This window comes from Triticum aestivum, chromosome 2B (genome assembly GCF_018294505.1).
Source record: "Triticum aestivum cultivar Chinese Spring chromosome 2B, IWGSC CS RefSeq v2.1, whole genome shotgun sequence".
Lineage (NCBI taxonomy): Eukaryota > Viridiplantae > Streptophyta > Magnoliopsida > Poales > Poaceae > Triticum > Triticum aestivum.
Genome location: NC_057798.1, coordinates 63,554,014 through 63,564,258, shown reverse-complemented (window position 1 = coordinate 63,564,258; position 10,245 = coordinate 63,554,014).

Genomic DNA, 10,245 nt, shown 5'->3' with positions numbered 1-10,245 from the left:
TCCGTGAGGGGGGGCCATGCACCGGAGACGCGTGCCGCCTTTTAGGACATGCCACAACACCACCCCGCATGTATGAGGGCCCGGTACAACATTCCGGTGGCATTGCTACCCCCAGGGCCCCCGTCCCACCTAACCCTGGAGCAGTTGACCACGAGATCTAGCCCTTTGACTTCACACAGACGGGCTTTGACCATTGGACCTTTCCACCCGGTTGTGTTAGGTCGGCCCAGAGGGACACCGGGAAGCTACATCCGGGACAAACCCACAGCTAAATCCACTCCGTGTAGACCCGACGCGTCCGTTTCCCCCCTCCCAGTGCCGGCGGCGGCGCCGTCCGCGAGGGGACCATGCACTGAAGACGTGTGCCGCCTCTTCGGACATGCCACAACACCGCCCCGCATTTATGAGGGCCCGGTACAATGCTCCGGTGGCATTGCTACCCCCAGGGCCCCCGTCCCGCCTAACCCTGGGGCGGTTGACCACGAGATCTAGCCCTTTGACTTCACACGGATGGGCTTTGACCATTGGACCTCTCTACTCGGTTGTGTCAGGTCAGCCCAGAGGGACACCAGGGAGCAACATCCGGGCCAAACCCACAGCTACATCTACTCCGTGTAGACTCGACGCGTCCGTTTCCCCCCTCCAGGTACCGGCGGCGGCGCCATCCGTGAGGGGGGCCACGACCGGAGACGCGTGCCGCCTCTTAGGACATGCCACAACACCACCCCGCATGTATGAGGGCCCGGTACGACGCTCCGGTGGCATTGCTACCCCCAGGGCCCCCGTCCCGCCTACCCCTAGAGCAGTTGACCACGAGATCTAGCCCTTTGACTTCACACGGACGGGCTTTGACCAGTGGACCTCTCCACCCGGTTGTGTCAGGTCGGCCCAGAGGGACACCGGGGATCAACATCCGGGCCAAACCCACAGCTACATCCACTCCGTGTAGACCCGACGCATCCCTTTCCCCCCTCCCGGTGCCGGCGGTGGCGCCGTACGTTAGGGCGGCCACGCACCAGAGACGTGTGCCGCCTCTTAGGACATGCCAAAACACCATTCCGCATGTATGAGGGCCCGGTATGATGCTCTGGTGGCATTGCTACCCCCTAGGGCCCCCGTCCAGCCTAACCCTGGAGCGGTTGACCACGAGATCTAGCCCTTTGACTTCACACGGATGGGCTTTGACCAGTGAACCTCTCCACCCGGTTGTGTCAGGTCCGCCCAGAGGGACACCAGGGAGCAACATCCGGGCCAAACCCACAGCTAAATCCACTCCGTGTAGACCCGACGAGTCAGTTTCCCCCCTCCCGGTGCCGGCGGCGGCGCCGTCCGTGAGGGGGGCCACGCACCGGAGACGTGTGCCACCTCTTATTGGACATGCCACAACACCACCCCGCATGTATGAGGGCCCGATACGATGCTCCGGTGGCATTGCTACCCCCCAGGCCCCCCGTCCCGACTAACCCTGGAGCGGTTGACCACGAGATCTAGCCCTTTGACTTCACATGGACGGGCTTTGACCAGTGGACCTCTCCACCCAGTTGTGTCAGGTCCGCCAATAGGGACACCCGGGAAAAACATCCGGGCCAAACCCATAGATACATCCACTCCGTGTAGACCCGACGCGTCAGTTTCCCCCCTCCTAGTACCGGCAGCGGCGTCGTCCATGAGGGAGGCCACGCACCGGAGACGCGTGCCGCCTCTTCGGACATGCCACAACACCGCCCCGCATGTATGAGGGTCAGATACGATGCTCCGGTGGCATTGCTACCCCCAGGGCCCCCGTCCCGACTGACCCAGGAGCGGTTGACCACGAGATCTAGCCCTTTGACTTCACACGGACGGGCTTTGACCAGTGGATATCTCCACCCGGTTGTGTCAGGTCCGCCTAGAGGGACACCGGGGAGCAACATCCGGGCCAGACCCACAGCTAAATCCACTCCGTGTAGACCCGACGCGTCAATTTCCCCCCTCCAAGTGCCGGCGGCGGCGCCGTCTGTGAGGCGGGCCACACACCGGAGATGTGTGCCGCCTCTTAGGACATGCCACAACACCACCCCGCATGTATGAGGGCCCGGTACGACGCTCCGGTGGCATTGCTAACCCCAGGGCCCCCGTCCCGCCTAACCCTGGAGCGGTGGACCACGAGATCTAGCCCTTTGACTTCACACGGACGGGCTTTGACCAGTGGACCTCTCCACCCGGTTGTGTCAGGTCGGCCGAGAGGGACACCGGGGAGCAACATCCGGGCCAAACCCACAGCTAACTCCACTCTGTGTAGACCCGACGCGTCAATTTCCCCCCTCCAGGTGCCGGCGGCGGCGCCGTCCGTGAGTAGGGCCACGCACCGGAGATGTGTGCCGCCTCTTAGGACATGCCACAACACCACCCCGCATGTATGAGGGCCCGGTACGAAGCTCCGGCAGCATTTCTACCCCCAGGACCCCCGTCCCGCCTAACCCTGGAGCGATTGACCACGAGATCTAGCCCTTCGACTTCACACGGACGGGCTTTGACCAGTGGACCTCTCCACCCGGTTGTGTCAGGTCGGCGGAGAGGGACACCCGGGAGCAACATCCGGGCCAGACCCACAGCTAAATCCACTCCGTGTAGACCCGACGCGTCAGTTTCCCTCCTCCAGGTGCCGGCGGCGGCGCCGTCGGTGAGGGGGGCCATGCACCGGAGACGCGTGCCGCCTCTTCGGACATGCCACAACACCACCCCGTGTGTATGAGGGCCCGGTACGATGCTCTGGTGGCATTGCTACCCCCAGGGCCCCCGTCCCGACTAACCCTGGAGTGGTTGACCACGAGATCTAGCCCTTTGACTTCACACGGACGGGCTTTGACCAGTGTACCTCTCCACCCGGTTGTGTCAGGTACGCCCATAGGGACACCTAGGAGCAACATCCGGGCCAAACCCATAGATACATCCACTCCGTGTAGACCCGACGCGTCAGTTTCCTCCCTCCAGGAGCCGGCGGCGGCGCCGTCCATGACGGGGCCACACCCCGCAGAAGCGTGCCTCCTCTTCGGACATGCCATAACACCACCCGGTTGTGGTAGGTCATCCAATATATATAAACACTTGGAGCAAAATCCCCTTCATATAGACCCGATGCGGCTGTCCCCCATTCCAGGTGTCGGCTGGCGGCGGCACCGTTCGTGAGGGGGCCACGCATCGAAGACGTGTGCCGCCTCTTCGGACATGCCACAACACCGCCCCACATGTATGAGGGCCCGGTACAACGCTCCGGTGGCATTGCTACCCCAGGGCCCCCGTCCCGCCTAACCCTGGAGCGGTTGACCACGAGATCTAGCCCTTTGACTTCACACGGACGTGCTTTGACCAGTGGACCTCTCGACCCGGTTGTGTCAGGTCGGCCCAGAGGGACACCGGGGAGCAACATTCGGGCCAAACCCACATCTACATCTACTCCGTGTAGACCCGACGCGTCCGTTTCCCCCCTCCAGGTGCCGGCGGCGGCGCCATCTGTGAGGGGGGGCACGCACCGGAGATGCGTGCCGCCTCTTAGGACATGCCACAACACCACCCCGCAAGTATGCGGGCCCGGTACGATGCTCCGGTGGCATTGCTACCCCAGGGCCCCCGTCCCGCCTAACCCTAGAGCGGTTGACCACGACATCTAGCCCTTTGACTTCACACGGACGGGCTTTGACTAGTGGACCTCCCCACCCGGTTGTGTCAGGTCGGCCCAGAGGGACACCGGGGAGCAACATCTGGGCCAAACCCACAGCTACATCCACTCCGTGTACACCCGACGCGTCCCTTTCCCCCCTCCTGGTGCCGGCGGCGGCGCCGTACGTTAGGGCGGCCATGCACCAGAGACGCGTGCCGCCTCTTAGGACATGCCACAACACCATCCCGCATGTATGAGGGCCCGGTACGATGCTCCGGTGGCATTGCTACCCCCTAGGGCCCCCGTCCCGCCTAACCCTGGAGCGGTTGACCACAAGATCGAGCCCTTTGACTTCACACGGATGGGCTTTGACTAGTGGACCTCTCCACCCGGTTGTGTCAGGTCCGCCTAGAGGGACACCGGGGAGCAACATCCAGGCCAAACCCACAACTAAATTCACTCCGTGTAGACCCGACGAGTCAGTTTCTGTTGGGGAACGTAGCAGAAATTCAAAATTTTCCTATGTATCACCAAGATCTATCTATGGAGAAACCAGCAACGAGGGGAAGGAGAGTGCATCTACATACCCTTGTAGATTGCTAAGCAGAAGCGTTCAAGAGAACGGGGTTGAAGGAGTCGTACTCGTCGTGATCCAAATCACTGGAGATCCTAGTGCCGAACGGACGGCACCTCCGCGTTCAACACATGTACATCCCGGTGACGTCTCCCACGCCTTGATCCAGCAAGGAGAGATGGAGAGGTTGAGGAAGACTCCGTCCAGCAGCATCACAACAGCGTGGTGGTGGTGGAGGAGCGTGGCAATCCAGCAGGGCTTCTCCAAGCACCGCGGGAGAGGAGAAGGGAGAGAGGTAGGGATGCGCCTGGGAGAGGTAAAACTCATCTACCTAGCAGCCCCAAAAACCCCACTATTTATAGGAGGAGGAGAGGTGGCTGCGCCCCCATCTAGGGTTCCCACCCAAGGGGTGCGGCAGCCCTAGATGGGACTTGGAGGGTGCGGCCAAGAGGGGGAGAGAGGGGGCGCGCCCTAGTGTGGGCCTATAGGCCCATCTGCGCCTAGGGTTTCCCCTCTCCCCTCCTAGCTGCGCCTTGGGCAAGGGTGGGAGGCGCACCAGCCCACTCTGGGGCTGGTCCCTTTCCACTCTAGGCCCATGCAAGCCTTCGGGGCTGGTGGCCCCTCCCGGTGGACCCCGGAACCCTTCCGGTGGTCCCGATACGTTACCGGTGACCCCCGAAACACATCCGGTGGCCAAAACCTCACTTCCTATATATTATTCTTTACCTCCGGACCATTCCGGAACTCCTCGTGACGTCCGGGATCTCATCCGGGACTCTGAACAACATTCAGTAACCACATACAAACTTCCTTTATAACCCTAGCGTCATCGAACCTTAAGTGTGTAGACCCTACGGGTTCGGGAATCATGCAGACATGACCGAGAGGATCTCCGGTCAATAACCAACAGCGGGATCTGGATACCCATGTTGGCTCCCACATGTTCCACGATGATCTCATCGGATGAACCACGATGTCAAGGACTCAATCAATCCCGTATACAATTCCCTTTGTCTAACGGTATTGTACTTGCCCGAGATTCGATCGTCGGTGTCCCGATACCTTGTTCAATCTCGTTACCGGCAAGTCTCTTTACTCGTTCCGTAACACATCATCCCGTGATCAACCCCTTGGTCACATTGTGCACATTATGATGATGTCCTACCGAGTGGGCCCAAAGATACCTCTCCGTTAACGGGAGTGACAAATCCCAGTCTCGATTCATGCCAACCCAACAGACACTTTCGGAGATACCTGTAGTGCACCTTTATAGCCACCCAGTTACGTTGTGACGTTTGGTACACCTAAAGCATTCCTACGGTATCCGGGAGTTGCACAATCTCATGGTCTAAGGAAATGATACTTGACATTAGAAAAGCTTTAGCATATGAACCATGATCTTTGTGCTAGGCTTAGGTTTGGGTCTTGTCCATCACATCATTCTCCTAATGATGTGATCCCATTATCAATGACATCCAATGTCCATGGCCAGGAAACCGTAACCATCTATTGATCGATGAGCTAGTCAACTAGAGGCTTACTAGGGACATGGTGTTGTCTATGTATCCACACATGTATCTGAGTTTCCTGTCAATACAATTATAGCATGGATAATAAACGATTATCATGAACAAGGAAATATAATAATAAGTAATTTATTATTGCCTCTAGGGCATATTTCCAACAGTCTCCCACTTGCACTAGAGTCAATAATCTAGTTCACATCGCCATGTGATTAACACTGATAGGTCACATCGCCATGTGACCAACATCCAAAGAGTTTACTAGTGTCTAAACTAGTTCACATCACCATGTGATTAAGTCTCAATGAGTTCTGGGGTTTGATCATGTTTTGCTTGTGAGAGAGGTTTTAGTCAATGGGTCTGCAACATTCAGATCCGTATGTACTTCGCAATTCTCTATGTCATATTGTAAATGTTGCTTCCGCGCTCCACTTGGAGCTATTCCAAATGGTTGCTCCACTATACGTATCCGGTTTGCTACTCAGAGTCATTCGGATAGGTGTTAAAGCTTGCATCGATGTAACCCTTTACGCCGAACTCTTTATCACCTCCATACTCGAGAAACATTTCCTTATTCCTCTAAGGATAATTTTGACCGCTGTCCAATGATCCGTTCCTGGATCATTCTTGTACCCCTTGACTGACTCATGGCAAGGCACACTTCCGGTGCGGTACACAGCATAGCATACTATAGAGCCTACGTCTGAAGCATAGGGGACGGCCTTCGTCCTTTGTCTCTCTTCTGCCGTGGTCGAGCTTTAACTCTTAACTTCATACCTTACAACTCAGGCATGAACTCCTTCTTTGACTGATCCATCTTGAACACCTTCAAGATCATGTCAAGGTATGTGCTCATTTCAAAGTATTATTAAGCATTTTGATCTATCTTATAGATCTTGATGCTTATTGTTCAAGTAGCCTAATCCAGGTTTTCCATTGAAAAACACGTTTCAAATAACCCTATATGCTTTACAAAAAATTCTACATCATTTCTGATCATCAATATGTCAACAACATATACTCATCAGAAATTCTATAGTGCTCCCACTCACTTCTTTGGAAATACAAGTTTCTCATGAACTTTGTATAAACCCAAAATCTTTGATCATCTCATCAAAGTGTACATTCCAACTCCGAGATGCTTACTCTAGTCCTTAGAAGGATTGCTGGAGTTTTGCATATTCGTTAGCGTTCTTCATGATTGACAAAACCTTCTAGTTGTATCACATACAACCTTTCCTCAAGGATATCGTCGAGGAAACAATGTTTTGACATCCTACCTGCAAGATTTCATAAATAATGCAGTAACTGCTAATCCATTTCCAACAGACTCTTAGCATCGCTACGAGTGAGAAAGCCTCACCGTAGTCAACTCCTTAACTTGTCGGAAAACATCTTAACGACAAGTCGAGCTTTCTTAATGGTGATTCTTACCATCATTGTCTGTCTTCTTCTAAAATCCATCTGTACCCAATAGCCTTACGACCATCAAGTAGTTCTTCCAAAGTCATGGATCCTTTCTCGGATTTTATGGCCTCGAGCCATTCATCGGAATCCGGGCCCACCATCGCTTCTCCATAGCTCGTAGGTTCATTGTTGTCTAGCAACATGACCTCTAAGAAAGGATTGCGTACCACTCTGAAGTAGTACGCATCCTTGTCACCCTACGAGGTATGGTAGTGCCTAGATCCGAAACTTCATGATCACTATCATAAGCTTCTACTTCAATTGGTGTAGGCGTCACGGGAACAACTTCCTGTGCCCTGCTACACCCTAGTTGAAGTGATGGTTCAATAACCTCATCAAGTCTCCACCATCCTCCCACTCAATTCTCGAGACAAACCTTTCCTCGAGAAAGGACCCGATTCAAGAAACAATCCCTATTGCTTTCGGATCTGAATTAGGAGGTATACCCAACTGTTTTGGGTGTCCTATGAAGATGTATTTTATCCGCTTTGGGTTCGAGCTTATCAACCTGAAACTTTTTCACATAAGCGTCGCAGCCCCAAACTTTTAAGAAACCACAACTTAGGTTTCTCCAAACCATAGTTCGGTGTCGTCTCAACGGAATTATGTGGTGCCCTATTAAAGTGAGTGCGCTTGTCTCTAATGCCTAACCCATGAACGATAGTGGTAATTCGATAAGAGACATCATGGTACGCACCATATCCAATAGGGTGCCACTATGATGTTCGGACACACCATCACACTATGGTGTTCCAGGCGGTATTAATTGTGAAACAATTTCCACAGTGTCTTAATTGCGTGCCAAAGCTCATAACTCAGATACTCATCTCTATGATCATATCATAGACATTTTATCCTCTTGTCACGAAGATCTTAAACTTCACTCTGAAATTACTTGAACCATTCAATAATTCAGACTTGTGTTTCATCAAGTAAATATACTCAACATCTACTCGAATCATCTGTGAAGTAAGAACATAACGATATTCACTGCATACCTCAACACTTATTGGACTGCACACATCAAATTGTGTTACTTCCAACAAGTTGCTATCTTGTTCCATCTCACTGAAACCAAGGCTTTTCAGTCATCTTGCCCATGTGGTATGATTTGCATATCTCAAGTGATTCAAAATCAAGTGAGTCCAAACGATCCATCTGCATGGAGTTTCTTCATGCGTATACACCAATAGACATGGTTCGCATGTCTCAAACTTTTCAAAACGAGTGAGTCTAAAGATCCATCAACATGGAGCTTCTTCATGCATTTTATACCAACATGACTTACATGGCAGTGCCACAAGTAAGTGGTACTATCTTATATCTTTTGGCATGAAAATTTGTATCACTACGATCGAGATTTCAATAAACCATTCATTTTAGGTGCAAGACCATTGAAGGTATTATTCAAATAAACAGAGTAACCATTATTCTCCTTAAATGAATAACCATATTGCCACAGACATAATCCAATCATGTCTATGCTCAACGCAAACACCAAATAACAATTATTTAGGTTTAACACCAATCTCGATGGTAGAGGGAGCGTGCGATGCTTGATCACATCAACCTTGGAAACACTTCCAACACATATCATCAGCTCACCTTTAGCTAGTCTCCGTTTATTCCGTAGCTTTTATTTCGAGTTACTAACACTTAGCAACCGAACCGGTATCTAATACCTTGGTGCTACTAGGAGTACTAGTAAAGTACACATTAACATTATGTATATCCAATATACTTCTATTGGCCTTGCCAGCCTTCTTATCTATCAAGTATCTAGGGTAATTCTGCTCCAGTGGCTATTCTCCTTATTACAGAAGCACTTAGTCTCGGGTTTGGGTTCAACCTCGGGTTTCTTCATTGGAGCAGCAACTGATTTGCCATTTCATGAAGTGCCCCTTCTTGCCCTTGCCCTTCATGAAACTAGTGGTTTCACTAACCATCAACAATTGATGCTCCTTCTTGATTTCTACTTTCGCGGTGTCAAACATCGTGAATATCTCAAGGATCATCATATCTATCCCTGATTTGTTATAGTTCATCACGAAGCTCTAGCAGCTTCGTGGCAATGACTTTGGAGAAAAATCACTATCTCATCTGGAAGATCAACTCCCACTCGATTCAAGTGATTGTTGCACTCAGACAACCTGAGCACAAGCTCAACGATTGAGCTTTTCTCCCTTAGTTTGCAGGCTAAGAAAATCGTCGGAGGTCTTATAGCTCTTGACGTGGGCACGATCCTGAAATCCCAATCTCAGCCCTCGAAACATCTCATATGTTCCGCGACGTTTCAAAAAACGTCTTTGGTGCCTCAACTCTAAACCGTTTAACTGAACTATCACGTAGTTATCAAAACGTGTATGTCCGATGTTCGCAACATCCACAGACGACGATTTGGGGTTCAGCACACTAAGCGGTGCATTAAGGACATAAGCTTTCTACTGTCCGCATAAACGCTACGGTCAACTTTCAACTATATTTTCTCTAGGAACATATCTAAACAATGGAACTAAAGTGCGAGCTTACGACATAATTTGCAAAGATCTTTTGACTATGTTCAGGATAATTAAGTTCATCTCATGAACTCCCACTCAGATAGACATCCCTCTAGTCATCTAAGTGATTACATGATCCGAGCCAACTAGGCCGTGTCCGATCATCATGTGAGACGGACTAGTCATCATCGGTGAACATCTTCATGTTGATCGTATCTACTATACGACTCATGCTCGACCTTTCGGTCTCTTGTGTTCCGAGGCCATGTTTGTACATGCTAGGCTCGCCAAGTCAACCTAAGTGTTTCGCGTGTGTAAATCTGGCTTACACTTGTTGTATGTGAACGTAAGAATCTATCACACCCGATCATCACGTGGTGCTTCGAAACGACGAACTTTCGCAACGGTGCACAGTTAGGGGGAACACTTTCTTGAAATATTAATGAGGGATCATCTTATTTACTACCGTCGTTCTAAGCAAATAAGATGTATAAACATGATAAACATCACATGCAATCAAATAGTGACATGATATGGCCAATA